Source organism: Pleurodeles waltl, chromosome 10 (genome assembly GCF_031143425.1).
Source record: "Pleurodeles waltl isolate 20211129_DDA chromosome 10, aPleWal1.hap1.20221129, whole genome shotgun sequence".
Taxonomy (NCBI): Eukaryota; Metazoa; Chordata; class Amphibia; order Caudata; family Salamandridae; genus Pleurodeles; species Pleurodeles waltl.
In genome coordinates this window covers 1,076,305,775-1,076,323,648 of record NC_090449.1, presented here as the reverse complement: position 1 = coordinate 1,076,323,648, position 17,874 = coordinate 1,076,305,775, and the positions used below count along the sequence as shown (strand labels likewise).

The window sequence follows — 17,874 nt, the reverse complement described above, 5'->3', positions numbered from 1 at the left end:
ATTTCCCACAGGTCACTGATTGGAATCATAGAAAATCAGATTATTCTCTAAAATATTCAAGATTTTATCGAGTAGAAAAATGTTGCACTACAAATTATAATAGCGGATTGCCAGAATATCTCCATACTATATACCTAGACACACACACATATATACACATATACACACACACACACACACACACACACACACACACACACACATACATATATATATACACACACACACACACATATATATACACACACACACACACACACACACATATATATATATACACACACACACACACACACACATATATACACACACACACACACACACACACACATATATATACACACACACACACACACACATATATATATACACACACACATATATATATATACACACACACACACACACACACACACACATATATATACACACACACACACACACACACACATATATATATATACACACACACACATATATATATATATACACACACACACACACACACACACACATATATATACACACACACACACACACACACACACACACACACACATACATATATATATACACACACACACACACATATATATACACACACACACACACACATACCTCCCTGATATTTTGATGATCAATATTCTGTTTATAGTGTTTAGAAGTTCACAATACAGGAGCACCACCATTGGCCACGTGGAATGGACAACAAACCCCCATCGACAACTATTGACTTGTGCTGGGGTAGAAATGATGCATGAAAAGCACATGACACGTGTCAGGATTCCTCACAGTCATCAAATGCGTTTACACAGTCTGCGGAACTGACCTCAGCTCACCGCTGACAGTAATCACTCTCTCCACGGTGGAATGACCCCTATCGGACTGGTCATAGACTGTGGTTCACAGCTGTGAACTCTAGGGAAGGTGATATGGGGCAGTCCTGATCACATACATACCTCTTGACGTCACAAAGCTATATGAAGACCGAGGTGACACAGGTGAGGAAATGACATAACACAAAGTGCACATTCACGTTTGTGATTGCCACTGACTGAGCTGGCAAGTGGCTCAGTCACAATAAAGTTGGAAGCCGTCAGGTCCCTGTTAGGGAATGTGTCTGGCTGGTGAGTAGGGGTGCTGCCGCGGGTACCGGGCTGGGGCCTGAACCCACAGAGCTCCTAGACGTCAGCAGGCAGCGCCTAGGCCTCCAGTGCACACGTCTGGAGTGTGAGGAGGCAGCCGGTGCACAGGGTGTCGCGCGACATCACAAACTACCTTCAAGCATCTTCACACTAGAGTTTCATGTATAGGTCACTGGCGTTGCCTGGTCCTGGTCCTGCAGAGAGAGACCTCTAACCAGTGCCTGTTTCTGGTGTCTCCTGCTAGACAGAGAGATGGTCTCACGTGCCTGCTCTGGTCCTTGGCTCCTGGTCCTTTCACCAGCTTCAGCCTCCGGCTCCAGATGAACCGTTCACTTGCCTGATCCTGGTCCAGCTGCCGGATGGGTGGTCTCCCTCCCACTTCTGATCCAGGGTTACAGACCAGGCCCTCTAATCTGTGCTTGGTCCCAGACATTAACTAGGCGGTCTTTTCACTTGGGTGCCTTCCTGGTCTCTGATGCTGGACTGAAAAACCACTCACTGGTGCCTGCTTGTGGTTGCTGAACCCAGGTGGCCTTTCCCCTCCCCAGCACCTGATCCTGGTCCTGGGTGCCGGATGGACATTTCTTCTCATCGACGCCTGCTCCTGGTCCAAGATCACACACTGAGTCCTCTCAATAGTACTGGGTCTCTGGTGTCAACAGGACACTTTTCTCACGTGTGTGTGTTCCTGATACTGAACTGGTAAGCCCCTCACCAGTCCCTACTTGTAATCAGTCACTGTAGACTGACAATCCTCTCACCAATGCCTGATAGTCGTCCAAGATCAAAGACTGACCGTCCTCTCACTTGTGCAACTAGTGCCAACAAGACATTCTTACTTGTGTGTGTTCCTGGTGTGGCACGGATAATCCACTCACTTATGCCTCCTCCTGGTCCCACGCCCTAGATGGTCAGACCTCTCACTTCTGCCTGCTGTTGGTCCTAGACAGACCTCTCACCTCTGCCTGCTGCAGGTCCTAGACAGACAGACCTCTCACCTCTGCCTGCTGCTGGTCCTAGACAGACAGATCTCTCACCTCTGCCTGCTCCTGGTCCTAGACAGACAGATGGCCCCTGCCTGCTCCTGGTCCTAGACAGAACTCTCACCCCTGCCTGCTCTCTCCTGGTGCTAGACAGACCTCTCACCTCTGCCTGCTCCCGGTCCTAGACAGACAGACCTCTCACTCCTGCCTGCTCTCTCCTGGTGCTAGACAGACCTCTCACCTCTGCCTGCTCCTGGTCCTAGACAGACAGACCTCTCACATCTGCCTGCACCTGGTTCAAGACAGACCTCTCACCTCTGCCAGCTCCTGGTCCCAGACAGACAGACCTCTCACCTCTGCCTGCACCTCGACCTAGGCAGACCTCTCACCTCTGCCTGCTGCTGGTCCTAGACAGACAGATGGCCCCTGCCTGCTCCTGGTCAAAGACAGACCTCTCACCTCTGCCTGCTCCTGGTCCTAGACAGACAGATGGCCCCTGCCTGCTCCTGGTCCTAGACAGACCTCTCACCCTGGCTGCTCTCTCCTGGTGCTAGACAGACCTCTCACCTCTGCCTGCTCCTGGTCCTAGACAAACCTCTCACCTCTGCCTGCTCCTGGTCCTAGACGGACCTCTCACCCCTGCCTGCTCTCTCCCGGTGCTAGACAGACCTCTCACCTATGCCTGCTCCTAGACAGACCTCTCACCTCTGCCTGCTCCTAGACAGACCTCTCACCTCTGCCTGCTCCCGGTCCTAGGCAGACAGACCTCTCACCCCTGCCTGCTCTCTCCTGGTGCTAGACAGACCTCTGACCTCTGCCTGCTCCTGGTCCTAGACAACCCTCTCACCTCTGCCTGCTCCTGGTCCTAGACAGACCTCTCACCCCTGCCTGCTCTCTCCTGGTGCTAGACAGACCTCTCACCTCTGCCTGCTGCTGGTCCTAGACAGACAGACCTCTCACCTCTGCCTGCTCCTGCTCCTAGACAGACAGATGGCCCCTTCCTGCTCCTGGTCCTAGACAGACCTCTCACCCCTGCCTGCTCTGTCCTGGTGCTAGACAGACCTCTCACCTCTGCCTGCTCCTGGTCCTAGACAGACCTCACACCAGTGCCTGTTCCTGGTCCTAGACAGACCTCACACCCCTGCCTGCTCCTGGTCCTAGACAGACAGACCTCTCACCACTGCCTGCTCCTGGTCCTAGACAAACAGATGCTCCCTGCCTGCTCCTAGTCCTACACAGACCTCTCACCAGTGCCTGCTCCTGGTCCTAGACAGACCTCTCACCAGTGCCTGCTCCTGGTCCTAGACAGACCTCTCACTAGTGCCTGCTCCCGGTCCTAGACAGACAGACCTCTCACCTCTGCCCGCTCCTGGTCCTAGACAGACAGACCTCTCACCTCTGCCTGCCCCTGGTCCTAGACAAACAGATGCTCCCTGCCTGCTCCTGGTCCTAGATAGACCTCTCACCAGTGCCTGCTCCTGGTCCTAGACAGACCTCTCACCAATCCCTGCTCCTGGTCCTAGACAGACATCTCACCAGTGCCTACTTCTGGTCCTAGACAGACCTCTGCCTGCTCCTGGTCCTAGACAGACCTCTCACCAGTGCCTGCTCCTGGTCCTAGACAGACCTCTCACCCCTGCCTGCTCTCTCCTGGTGCTAGACAGACCTCTGACCTCTGCCTGCTCCTGGTCCTAGACAGCCCTCTCACCTCTGCCTGCTCCTGGTCCTAGACAGACCTCTCACCCCTGCCTGCTCTCTCCCGGTGCTAGACAGACCTCTCACCTATGCCTGCTCCTAGACAGACCTCTCACCTCTGCCTGCTCCCGGTCCTAGGCAGACAGACCTCTCACCTCTGCCTGCTCTCTCCTGGTGCTAGACAGACCTCTCACCTCTGCCTGCTCTTGGTCCTAGAAAACCCTCTCACCTCTGCCTGCTCCTGGTCCTAGACAGACCGCACACCCCTGCCTAGGACCAGACAGACCTCACACCAGTGCCTGTTCCTGGTCCTAGACAGACCTCACACCCCTGCCTGCTCCTGGTCCTAGACAGACAGACCTCCCACCATTGCCTGCTCCTGGTCCTAGACAGACAGATGCTCCCTGCCTGCTCCTGGTCCTAGACAGACCTCTCACCAGTGCCTGCTCCTGGTCCTAGACAGACCTCTCACCTCTGCCTGCTCCTGATCCTAGACAGACCTCTCACCAGTGCCTGCTCCTGGTCCTAGACAGACCTCTCACTAGTGCCTGCTCCCGGTCCTAGACAGACAGACCTCTCACCTCTGCCCGCTCCTGGTCCTAGACAGACAGATGGCCCCTGCCTGCTCCTGGTCCTAGACAGACCTCTCACCCCTGCCTGCTCTCTCCTGGTGCTAGACAGACCTCTCACCTCTGCCTGGTCCTAGACATACCTCTCACCAGTGCCTGCTCCTAGTCCTAGACAGACCTCTCACCTCTGCCTGCTCCTGGTCCTAGACAGACAGACCTCTCACCTCTGCCTGCCCCTGGTCCTAGACAAACAGATGCTCCCTGCCTGCTCCTGGTCCTAGACAGACCTCTCACCAGTGCCTGCTCCTGGTCCTAGACAGACCTCTCACCTCTGCCTGCTCCTGGTCCTAGACAAACCTCTCACCAGTGCCTACTTCTGGTCCTAGACAGACCTCTGCCTGCTCCTGGTCCTAGACAGACCTCTCACCAGTTCCTGCTCCTGGTCCTAGACAGACAGACCTCTCACCTCTGCCTGCTCCTGGTCCTAGACAGACAGATGCTCCCTGCCTGCTCCTGGTCCTAGACAGACCTCTCACCAGTGCTTGCTCCTGGTCCTAGACAGACCTCTCACCTCTGCCTGCTCCTGGTCCTAGACAGACCTCTCACCAGTGCCTTCTCATGGTGCTAGACAGACAGACCTCCCACCTCTGCCTGCTCCTGGTGCTAGACAGACCTCTCACCTCTGCCTGCTCCTGGTGCTAGACAGACCTCTCATCTCTACCTGCTCCTGGTCCTAGACAGACAGATGGCCCCTGCCTGCTCCTAGTCATAGAAAGACCTCTCACATCTGCCTGCTCCCGGTCCTAGACAGACAGACCTCTCACCTCTGCCTGCTCCTGGTCCTAGACAGACAGATGGCCCCTGCCTGCTCCTGGTCCAAGACAGACATCTCACCCCTGCCTGCTCTCTCCTGGTGCTAGACAGACCCCTCACCTCTGCTTGCTCCTGGTCCTAGACAGACCTCTCACCAGTGCCTGTTCCTGGTCCTAGACAGACCTCTCACCCCTGCCTGCTCCCGGTCCTAGACAGACAGACCTCTCACCTCTGCCTGCTCCTGGTCCTAGACAGACAGATGCTCCCTGCCTGCTCCTGGTCCTAGACAGACCTCTCACCTCTGCCTGCTCCTGGTCCTAGACAGACATCTCACCAGTGCCTGCTCCTGGTCCTACACAGACCTCTCACCAGTGCCTGCTCCCGGTCCTAGACAGACAGACCTGTCACCCCTGCCTGCTCCTGGTGCTAGATAGACCTCTCACCTCTGCCTGTTCTCTCCTGTGCCTCGGCAGACCTCTCACCAGTGCCTGCTGCTGGTCCTAGACAGACAGATGGCCCCTGCCTGCTCCTGGTCCTAGACAGACAGAGGGCCCCTGCCTGTTCCTGGTCCTAGACAGACCTCTCACCTCTGCCTGCTCCTGGTGATAGACAGACCTCTCACCTCTGCCTGCTCCTGGTGCTAGACAGACCTCTCACCTCTGCCTGCTCTCTCCTGGGCCTCGGCAGACCTCTCACCAGTGCCTGCTGCTGGTGCTAGACAGACAGATGGCCCCTGCCTGCTCCTGCTCTGTCCCCGGTCTGCTGAGAGCCTTCTCTCTGCTGCAATCCCCCAGTGACAGCTGCTCAGAATCTGCCTCTTTAGAGAGGAAGGACGTGGGCACCACTGGCTTTTAATGACGTCAAATCCTGCTTCCCAGGAGACCCAAGAATCTGTTCGTCGGTTCGCAGACACCCAGCGCTCGCCCAGCGCCTGGACGTCAGGTTGGGCCTACTGAGGCGGTGCCAGGACACATGACTAAGTCAACAGACCGTGTCCTGTTTATTGAGTTACTTCTGGTCCGCTGGAGGGCGACAGAAAAATGCCTTTCATGTTCAGTGTGCGGATGCAGCCCACATCCATCCAGGGCCTGGCACAGCCACTCTCTGCCCAGCCACAGAGGCATGTGCCCTTTGCACCTGCCTGCACCTTTCAGTGAAATCTCAACAAGGAGCAGGGCTCTGCTGAAGGGATTAGGAACCAACCTGCTGCTATGAGCTGCTCTTAAAGGCGCAAGGTCCTACGAGGAGTTGCTGAAGCGCACAGAAGCTGATCCCTTGCACATGGGCACCAGAGGAAGGATCCAAGATGAGGGCCTAAACCTCCATCACCAGCTGTGCACATCTCATTAGGAGGTGCTTCAGCTTCTACAACGAGAGTGGGGAGGGCACCAAGCGCATAGAAGCTGATCCCTTGCACATGGGCACCAGAGGAAGGATCCAAGATGGGGGCCTAAACCTCCATCACCAGCTGTGCGCATCTCATCCGCAGGTGCTCGGGCTCTTACAAGGAGAGCGGAGAGGGTACCAAGCGCACAGAAGCTGATCCCTTGCACATGGGCACCAGAGGAAGGATCCAAGATGGCATCCTAAACCTCCATCACCAGCTGTGCGCATCTCATCCGCAGGTGCTCGGGCCTCTACAAGGAAACCGGAGAGGTTACCAAGCGCATAGAAGCTCATCCCTTGCACATGGGCACCAGAGGAAGGATCCAAGATGGCATCCTAAACCTCCATCACCAGCTGTGCGCATCTCATCCGCAGGTGCTCGGGCCTCTACAAGGAAACCGGAGAGGGTACCAAGCGCATAGAAGCTCATCCCTTGCACATGGGCACCAGAGGAAGGATCCAAGATGGGGCCTAAACCTCCATCACCAGCTGTGCGCATCTCATCATCTAAAGGGCCTTGAATTACCAAAAAGGGGGAAGGGACAAACACATCCAAAGCGTTGGCTGACTGGAGGAAAGCAGGCGGGCAAGAGAGAAAACAACACAGACCTGGGAAGAGGGAGAACCATAATGACATGAAAGCAAAGCGGGCATAAACACATGGGTGCGAAAGAGTAACACGGACCGAAGCATTCTAGAGAGACAGCTGGAAAACACATGCACTCTTGTAAGTACTTAACACAAAAGAATAAACCAGTTCTCTAAAAGTAAGCCGTGAAAAGGCACAAATAAACTGGCACTGCTGCAGGGAAGGGACAGGCTTAGGATGGATACGGGAAACCATTGAATAAAAAGCAAGCAAATGAGAGTGACAGTAAAGCCAACCAATGGTAAGCAGTGGGCGGAGCCAAAGCTCTGTTTAAGTAGAGGTATTTTACCCAATAGGTCTTTCAATACCAGACAGCTAAAGGTGCCTGTAGGCGGGGTCTGAATGTAAAAGATTCCTAGAGGAAGCGCCCAGAAGCGTGTGTGGCTGTACCTGAGGAGCCAGAAGGCGCATCAGCAGTTCCTCGCTGCAGTAAGTGTTGCATCCTGTGTCGATTAGGACTCGGAGAATCACAAGTTTACTGAACGCCGAAGGCATCTAATGTGGCACAGCACAGTTCTGCCGGTGTTTGTGTGTAATTAAATAATTAGAAGCAGACAATACAAACTAGACTATGTGGCCAATCAGTATTAATCATCACCTTAAGAGTGAAAGTCTGAGTCAGCCCTGAAAGGCTTAGATTTATTTCTGGCTTGTTACACACAGATGTGTTCAGACTGAGCTACTCACAGCATAGACACGTCACCTTGAGGTTACACAAGCATCTCTGCCACACAGGCTGGAACATTCAAAGCATTGATTTACAGCCTACACAGTGCCCTCCGTGAAAGGCAAGCAAAGTCCTGAAATATTGTGTTACCATTCACAAGTGTGCCTTGCGGACTCAACACAGATCCCTGCAGCAAGTCCATGGCCCACCTGAACTATTTCGCCAGTATTGTAGCCTGAGAGCCGTTGGATGCGCACACACTGTGCAACAGGCGCCTTGGCCCCTGACTCTTTCTAAAGACATGCTAGACCACCAGACATTGTCCTTAAGAGACCCCTGGCAGTGCTTAATGCTCAATTTGAATGTCAGAGGCTTCAGTCTTGTTGAGACCAACTGAGCATTTCATTGTAGTTGCATAACTCTCAGCCCTATCCTCCCTCCTGCCCTACACACCCTCAAGTGAGGGCCCTCTTTGAAGGCTCAGTCACCCTCACAGGGAGCTCACTCCCTTCACTGGGCACAGCCATGAAACGCTCCCATCCACACCTGAGAATGGACAGGACTTCTGCCCACACCAAAGCCGGTTCTACTCCGGGTCTTCAGTGGACTGAGGTCTCTCCTGAGTGTTCTGGTCACTCCTCTCAGTGAGATGGTCTCGAATCCTTCCATCTTTAAATCCCAAGCCATGGCAGCCATGAAACAAAATGACTGATGGACTCAGAGGTGTGAAGGTCCTGGGCCCAGCCTTCCAGTGGGGACCTCTGATAGAGCCAGCTCTGTTCTGCAGACAGCCTTTTCCTGAGAATTCTGGAATACATTGTTTTAAATACGTCTTCCTGTAGTTTAATGCAGGGACATGTGAGACTCTATTACAGACATTTTGCAAAGAAACTTTGGGTTTTTGTTTCAAGCAACATTGATAAAACACATTATTTCAGATGAAAAGAGGAGCTCGCATGTGAGAAATGGGGGGGGGGGGCAGAGATCATTTGCAGTAATATTCGCGAGATGCTTTTGTGTGACGATATTGAAAACACAACTCACTGTCCATGAATGTTGGATGTAGACACGTCTAGAATGTGGACCGGGGTCTGTGGCTGTCAGTGACCTGGACAAAGAGGGCATCAACAGCTGAAACTGGGTCATAACTTCAAAGATGTTCCGAACAGGGGCCCCAAAATAGGTTAGACCCACAGACCCCCAAATCCTTAAAATGTCCCTCGATGGACTTTCTATGAAACTGAATAACTTACAAAAACGTGCGTCGCTCCAACAAGCTGTTCTTTGTAGGATTGAATCTTTTGACAAGAGTTTTACTGATGGAGAGTTCTTCATCCCCCACATCCAGTGGTTCCCTCGTGGACGCGCGCGGCATCCAAACGCAGAGTTTGCAAAACGCCTCTGAACCTGAGGTGTGCACCAGAAGTGCGCGTTACTTTTTAAAAGTGAAAGTGTCACCATCCACTGCTTCCAAATGAGCCTCCAGAGCTCCCCCACTAAGTGAGGGACTCCCACAAGGTGACCACATGAGTGAGTTGCTACCGCAACAAACCGTCGCAATGCGAAATGGAAGTCACCTGCACAAGACAAATGTTATAACTTACAACAAACTTTAACAATGCAACGGCCCAAGCACTGCACAAGTGCATCACTATGTACGTCTTTTTCAAATGCAACAAGGTGTGCGTCTCGTCGAAAGGGCAGGCAATAATCATTGAAGGATTTGCAGTGTTAATTATTACACAAAGGTGTACCTGTCGACGACAACTGACGCAGGCAATCCATGTAACCAGTGCAGGTAACGGTGACTGAAGTACTGTGTGCTAAGGAACACGTGTTTTTCCTCGTTGGTAATGGAAAGATTCCCAACTTTCCAAAATGGTCGCTGGCAGTGCTGTAAACATCAAGTTTTGATGGTTGGTGGTGGCAGATTCCATCCAGGCCAGTTAAAATGGCTGCCACTGTTGCACAGGCATGTTTTTCGATGGTCAGTGGGGCTTGGTATGGAGTCCCACTGGGGAAGCATTGTATGTGGCTCACTTTTGTCAATATTTCAAAAAGCCCTGAAACAAATATGCAGATACCCTCCTGGAACCACCACACTGACCAGCAGCAGGGTTAAACCAAACGACTATGCTGAAATCTCTAATCCCACAACATTCTGCACCTGGACTCCGGATCTGATGAGGAGGATGGGTTTGGAGTCGCTTGTCACGACTGCGAAGGAGACACAAACACCCCTGGGTAAGTACGAATATAAGTTTTAATAAACCGGAGCATCAACTGCTCTGCAGCAACTGCTGACGTAGGATTGCCTCTCCTCCAGGATTCCACGCAGGGACCGGATTCCAACATCCTGTCTCATCATCATCCCTTCAAGGGGTGACCTTTGCTTCCACAACCAGGAGTAGGGCTTCTCTACTACGACTATGAGAGTGCCAGAGAACGTGGAGTCTGTTTCCTTTTGGACTTTTAATGCTGCGGTGGTCGCCATGAGGTCCCTGGTGGCACTGGCTGAGATCCTCGATGAAAGATCAATCAGTCGCAGAGCTGAGTACCTGCTCCCTCAGAAGTACAGAGCCAATGGGTCGCTACTGAGCCACCCACTGCAGCAACAAAACATAAGCGGGAGCAGTATGCTTTTTTGTGCAATGGAGGTCCAAGACCCAAGGTTGACATCTGCGTGAGGAGTTACCACAGCAGAAGGAACCAATCCACAGCCCATGGCGAGAAGAGTACTGATGGCAGGTACTGAAGACCTGTGTTTGCTGATCTGAGTCTACTGAGAGCAGGCGCTAATAACATTTCAGAGAAGGGTACATTTCAGTAGAAGGTGAATAGAGTGGTAACAGAACCCAAAGGTCTGGAAGGCGCAGTGTCAAAACTAAAAGCGATGTGTCTTCGACTGACAACTAAGCTTGCAGAATTGCAGGGTCATATGAGCGATACACACAACCCAGAGCTCTACCACAACCCCAAGGGCAGGGGTGCGCCTGATGCTGAAGGTACTCTGTCCTCAGGGTTTCTCTTCCTCCATTTCTGCTCGGATGTCCTTCTTGAGGGATGATCCAGAACGTTAATTACGTGCAGAGGGACGCTCTTCTGTAGGCGGCTCATGGTCCATTGCTTGTGTCCTTCTCGAGGGATGATCCAGAACTTTAATTACCTGCAGAGGGACGCTCTTCTGCAGGCGGCTCATGGTCCATTGCTTGTGTCCTTGTTGAGGGATGATCCAGAACTTTAATTACCTGCAGAGGGACGCTTTTCTGCAGGCGGCTCATGGTCCATTGCTTGTGTCCTTCTTGAGGAATGATCCAGAACTTTAATTACCTGCAGAGGGACGCTCTTCTGCAGGCGGCTCATGGTCCATTGCTTGTGTCCTTCTCGAGGGATGATCCAGAACTTTAATTACATGCAGAGGGACGCTCTTCTGCAGGAGGCTCATGGTCCATTGCTTGTGTCCTTCTCGAGGGATGATCCAGAACTTTAATTACCTGCAGAGGGACGCTCTTCTGCAGGAGGCTCATGGTCCATTGCTTGTGTCCTTCTCGAGGGATGATCCAGAACTTTAATTACCTGCAGAGGGACGCTCTTCTGCAGGAGGCTCATGGTCCATTGCTTGTGTCCTTCTCGAGGGATGATCCAGAACTTTAATTACCTGCAGAGGGACGCTCTTCTGCAGGAGGCTCATGGTCCATTGCTTGTGTCCTTGTTGAGGGATGATCCAGAACTTTAATTACATGCAGAGGGACGCTCTTCTGCAGGCGGCTCATGGTCCATTGCTTGTGTCCTTCTTGAGGGATGATCCAGAACTTTAATTACATGCAGAGGGATGCTTTTCTGCAGGAGGCTCATTGCTCTTCTGCAGGAGGCTCATGGTCCATTGCTTGTAGTCCATGTGAAAATCCTAGGTTTTCCTGATTTTACAAAGACCGTCCAAAAGCAGAGGTGGACTTCGGAAGCCATCAGATGGGAACTAGGAAGCTGACAATGATGTATATGACTTTCTTTCAAGCCAGAGTTTGTGTCAATGCTGAATGGAAACCAAAGCTCTTTCTTAGTCCTGGAGACGTCTGGGAGCGGCTTGAGGGATGGAGACCAGAAAAAGGCTCTGATCATTCCAAGCGGCTTCAGGACTGAGAACACAACGTGGTGAATGAGCTCCAGATCCTGCTTGGGTGATGCCACCCCTGCAAGAAGGATGGGCAGTGCCGGTTACCACCAACGCTCAAATGCAAGCAAGTAAGGAGTGAGATTCAGCAAATGCAACCGGATTTGTCAACCGGCTGATGTAAAGGGACAGAGTGGCCCAGATGAACCTGTGAAGGAGCAGGATCAGCGAATGCCTTATTTCTGTATATGGATTATGATCTGTACGTATGCTTAGTTTCGGCTCAGTGTGAGAGATGGGAACCGGTAGGTGTACCCTACTCCCTTTTGGCAGGTATCCCCATTGGGAATTGCTTTTTGTGAATTTGTCCATTTTTTGCAGGCTGTTTTGAGCTAATTCCTCATGTTAGGGTGACAGTCATCTCCTGTTTCGGGAGCAGTGTCCCCACATAAGAGTAGAGGGCTGGTGGAAGTGGAGGTCGGTTTCTTTTGGTTACTGTTTTGCTGCAGCTTGGGAGCACTGATTACAGGTCTGCAGGGACATCACCTGGTTGGGCGCCACTACATTCTGCATCGGGCAGGAAGATTTATTTACTATTGTCTAACTATAGGGTTCTTTAAGGTTATCAGAGAGGTTAAAGTTCGCTCAGAACAGAGGTCTTCAAACTGTGGGGTGTGCCCCCATGGTGGGTGTTGCTGTGTTCCCAGGGTGGAGGGATGAGGGTGGTCCTCTTGAGGGGTGAGGACCTCATCAAGTGCTTGTAAGTGAAGCTGGCCTGGAAGTGGGACTTTACATATCAGGTGTGTTTCTAGGCTGTTTCATTTACATGGAGCAGTTGATGTGCAACAAAGCGTGGGCACTGAGATCAAAAATAAACACTAAACTAATCTGTGGAGAATGCACTCTTCCCTTCTGAAACCCCAGCTGGGCAATGGCCAATCACTGGAGAGGTTTGTATCTGTGATCAGAAAGTAAGAGAACTGAATCCAGATTGGCCCGGCTCCGGACAGTGATGTGTATTTATAGTGCTACGAGGTTCCAGTTTATAACCAAAGCACTGTGACCATGTAAGCCATTTTCTAGAATCAGATTACTTACAGCACACGATGGGCTGCACACAATGATTTGATGTTTAAGATAGAACAGCTATTTCCAAAGTATATATTTTTGTAACATGTAATCACACTGAACCGAGTACAAACATGCTGAGAAGTGCCCATTGAGAGCATGCACCCCAGAACTCAGGCGATCACACGCTTACTCGCCTCTGAAAAAGAATAACTACATTAAATAAAGCCAATAATGGCTCCCACGCAGCCTTTGTTTCTGGTGATAAATCGACCGCACACATTTGCTTTTGATTCTAGCTGCAGGTACCCTAGTGGGGGGTCCTGTTCCTTCCCTGACTCTGTGGACAGAAATCACATTGTGTGGACCCCGGGGCCCTCGTAGTGACCTTAAAGAGGAACGCAGCGACACCTATGGCTCGGTAAACGCAGCGACACCTATGGCTCGGTAAACGCAGCGACACCTATGGCTCGGTAAACGCAGCGACACCTATGGCTCGGTAAACGCAGCGACACCTATGGCTCGGTGTGGATGAGATGACCCAGGACAATGATTCTTTTCATTTACAAATGGACGGACAGCGTCCTCAGAGATGCCCTGAGAAAGGTGGGGGCGATACTGGGTCCTTTTTATGTGGCCATCACTGCCATTAATGCAGCAGGTGCCGTGGGACTGGAGCAAGGGCGTGGGGGCCACTGCACCCCAATTATGGCCGTCTTACTAGCAACAAGCATTGGCAAAGCCAATAGGTTTCACCTTTCTTTTTTCTTTTGTATTCTATATTACAAACTGGATTATAAATATTAGAAACAAGTTTATAATAATATTTGTTCTACATTTGATAAATCGTTCATAGTTCTTTATAGTTGTGATGTATGTTGAATTAGTACCCGAGGGTTCCAAACTTGTAATTTGGACCTTATTTAATATGGAATTGTACTGGAGTACAGTAATGTGTAATTAGCAAAGTGTCACTGCACCTGCTGCACAATTAAAACTATGATGCTAGTGCCTGCAAGCTTACTGCACTTGTGACCTGCGGTTTAGTAGCAAAATTTAATAATAATTTGTGTTTATTGGAGTTCCTAGAGCTTTTGTCCATGGGGCCACTGAACCTGCTGCACCATTCAAATCATGACTCACGCCTCCAAGATGTCACTTTTGACTACCTCTGTAGTAGTAACATTTAGCAATAATCAATGTGTAGAGGAGTTGTGCCACCTTGTGCCCTGGTGCCACTGCCCCTGCCGCACGTTTAAAATCTAAATTAAATCAAGAAAATGCTAAATATGTATGTCTAAGAGCGATAAAGCCAAAGGAATGCCATGTGGTAGCAGAAACCTGACTGAAAGGCTTGAGGGCATGGAGCTATAATGATGGGTAAACAGCTACAGGGAGGGCGTCCATGTTCTGCCTGAATCCGACTCATTCTTTGAAATTCTTTTACACGTTATTGTTTTCACTTTCCTGGAGCGCCGATGGTGTAATGCACGTGTAATACAGTGACCTGGGCACCTGCCACTTTTGTAAGAGTAACCCACCCATCACACTCCACGGGAGGCCCAGAGTCCTCAAGGGCTGCGGCTGGAAGGACTCGGACACGGTGAGTATTTACAGGGATTGACCTGTGTGAAAGCGGAGCCCCGCACCGAGTGCCTAGAGGAGCCCCGCACCGAGTGCCTAGAGGAGCCCCGCACCGAGTGCCTAGAGGAGCCCCGCACCGAGTGCCTAGAGGAGCCCCGCATCGAGTGCCTAGAGGAGCCCCGCACCGAGTGCCTAGAGGAGCCCCGCACCGAGTGCCTAGAGGAGCCCCGCACCGAGTGCCTAGAGGAGCCCCGCATCGAGTGCCTAGAGGAGCCCCCAGCATCGAGTGCCTATTAGAGGAGGCAGCGGGGGCAGAAGCTTCGAGACCACCGTCGGTGTCCTCCTGGTCCGAGACGAGCCCAACACCCGAACCTCTCAGAAGAGCTTACTCAAGAGAAGAGCCGTGACCGGTGTCTGCCAAAGTGTGTCCTTAACTCTAAAGCGCATGTGTAACTAGTGAATAGTAAACAGTAGAAACATCTGGTTGTGCCACAAATCAGAGAAGCAGCAGTGTGGAGACAGGCTTCAAAGGAGAAGGGTGAACCAACCAAATGGAATGTCCATCATCGAAGCGTGAAGAAACAAGCGGTTCGAAGCTGGTCCTCGAACCAGAGGCTCCGGGGCTTTATTTTCTCAACCAAGGGAAGCTGGCAGAGGCATAATGATGAGATTTAATCACTTTGTAGCAAGAAAGAAAGCCCATCATGAAATGTGTCAGAATCTGAAAGTGGTGCCCAAGTGAGGCGTTTACAAGAGCTCATGTAGCAGATGAAAGGGCGCAGAATATCTCTCATGGATACGGAGTAACCACAGAAGTGAGACAAGGAGAACACATTTTGCAAAAACAAATTACTGGGAAAGCTACTGTACAACCTCGATGACGTTTAGAGATGACGTTTGATGTACGTCTCCCTGACCCACAGAGATGACCTTTACTGTCCGACCTCCATGACCTTTCGGGAGCTTCTCAGCCAATGAATGGAAGGTCCTGGTAGGAGCAGCCCACCTGCCACCAAGTATCATTCACAAAGGCGCCCTCCACAGCATGCCAGGCAACAAGCCCATGAACAGAATGACCATGTGCAATATGGGAGGGACTGCAGAATAACAGCAGTTCAGTCCAGGCTCAGACAAGGGTGGGCAGTGGGTTCCACAGGAAAGGCCTTCTAAGCAGTGAGTGTAAAGGTGGTTTGTACGCATAGTGTGCCCTACCACGCAGCATCCAACAGGAATACGTGCTTCTTAAAAGTGAAACAGAACCACTGCTTAATTTGTGCTTGTTTTTTCCCGGTGCTGAGCACCGGCACTTATTTTTGAGGGCCGGGGCTTATTCTCCTGCCTCAAACATTTACTGCGAGCAAAAGACACTTATGGGAAAGACAGATGAAGGGAAAAATGAAAAAGCGTCACAATTAGAGAAAGAAGAAAGCTGCAAGAGTGAGCTGAAGGGGCAGGGAGTGGCTTTAAATAGATTGAAGTGGCCCGAGAGGGCTTCAGGATTACGCTCCCTCAGTATTCCGTGCTCACACATTTAACGGCAGCAGCCGCGTGTTTCAGAGGAGAGCTTTGGGCTCCGGCACGTTTTTATTTACAAATTAAGCACTGAACAGAACCTATTTGAAAAGCCGAATCCCAGGAGTTTCTTACCGAGCCCTTGACTGGCCTTCCTGCCGCACCTGACTCCGCCGCCCTTGACTAAGATGTCGAGGCAGGACGCACTGAAGGGATGGGGGAACAAGAGGGGTGTATGTGATGGCGCCCGGGTCAGGAATCTGTGGGGGGGTAAGAGGCCCCCACTGTGACGGGGCCAAGGAACACAATCTGAGAGAAGCAGCTGCGGGTCCCAAACCCTTCCTTCCACTGAACTCTCTCCCGAGCCCTCCTCCTAAGATAAAGCAGGGCCCTAGTTTACTTGTAGGCTTATCTGTAGCGTTCACCTGCTAACAAAGGTAGCTGGGCCCAGGTTTACTTGTAGGCTTATTTGTAGCGTTCACCTGCTAACAACGGTGGCAGGGCCCTGGTTTACTTGTAGGCTTATCTGTAGCGTTCACCTGCTAACAAAGGTAGCAGGGCCCTGGTTTACTTGTAGGCTTATCTGTAGCGTTCACCTGCTAACAAAGGTAGCAGGGCCCTGGTTTACTTGTAGGCTTATCTGTAGCGTTCACCTGCTAACAAAGGTAGCAGGGCCCTAGTTTACTTGTAGGCTTATCTGTAGCGTTCACCTGCTAACAAAGGTGGCAGGGCCCTGGTTTACTTGTAGGCTTATCTGTAGCATTCACCTGCTAACAAAGGTGTGAAGGAATCTACACTAACACTGTGGCTCCACCGAGGGGCCCCCAGCACACCACAGTCATCGTTGTGGGGAATACTGCAATGCATACACGTGGGGCTCGTTCAAAGTCCACAACTAACCCTAGCTGACCACCAGGCAGCTCGCCTTGTCCCACCAGTGAGCCCACCGTGACTAAGTGGACCCCAGGGTCTCGGGGCTGTGCGGTGACTTACCGTCGTGGGAAGGGATCCTGCGCCCAGCGGTCTGAGGAAGGAACTGGACTTTGGCCCAAGACCTGCGCAGCTATAGGGTGAGTTAAGCAGTAACAGGGGTGGGTCTCAGTGCGGTCACCTGCGCACTCTCAGCCGGGAGCCACCTCGGACCAGCAGGGCGATGTTCACAAGAGAAGAACTCTGGAGATAAGGAGCGAGGGCGAGCAACTACAAGTATGAAACAACACAAACACAAACAAAACAGAACAAAAACCATCTATGCTTTTCACTCTGCACAGGTTAAGAGTCAACTTTCCACCATATTATAAACAGCGCTGAAAACCCATGGCCAAGCTAGCCAAAAAATGCAGTTTTGGAAAAGACGCTGACAATGCAACACGTTTTTGTTCAAAAAAGTCTGTACTAATGACACTCAGTCCACAAGTATGCAGTAATAGTCACCCCTGAAGAGTGTTGTGCCAGTCTGTTCTCAATAGTTTGTAGATTTCTCCTCCGCTAGAGCAGGAGCGTTTAATCTTAAAACTCAAAGGCCTCAAGACGACTAGCCAAACTCCGGGGTGAAGATGGGGAACCAGTCACCAGGTGCCAGCTCACCTCTAGTGCTGAAAAGATGCAAAGAGGCGCTTCAGTACCACAACCCACCATCACCTCACCATGACATGACATGAACTAGGCCGGAGCTCAGTGGGAACGGTGAGG

General features: G+C 51.5%; 1 protein-coding gene across 5 annotated transcripts in view; it reads right to left on the bottom strand.

Annotated features, from left to right (window-relative positions):
• Positions 1 to 17,874, bottom strand: part of TMLHE (trimethyllysine hydroxylase, epsilon) — a 154,278-nt gene that overhangs the window by 105,658 nt on the left and 30,746 nt on the right. The window contains exon 1 of one of the 5 annotated variants that reach the window (XM_069212139.1): positions 17,176 to 17,201. The exons of 1 other annotated variant lie outside the window; for it this stretch is intronic. The gene's annotated coding sequence lies outside the window, so the exon portion shown is untranslated. Of the gene's footprint in view, positions 1 to 3,978; positions 3,993 to 5,648; positions 5,783 to 5,862; positions 6,019 to 17,175; positions 17,202 to 17,874 lie in introns of those variants that run through there. 3 more of the 5 variants (XM_069212137.1, XM_069212138.1, XM_069212140.1) reach the window with 3 other exon arrangements.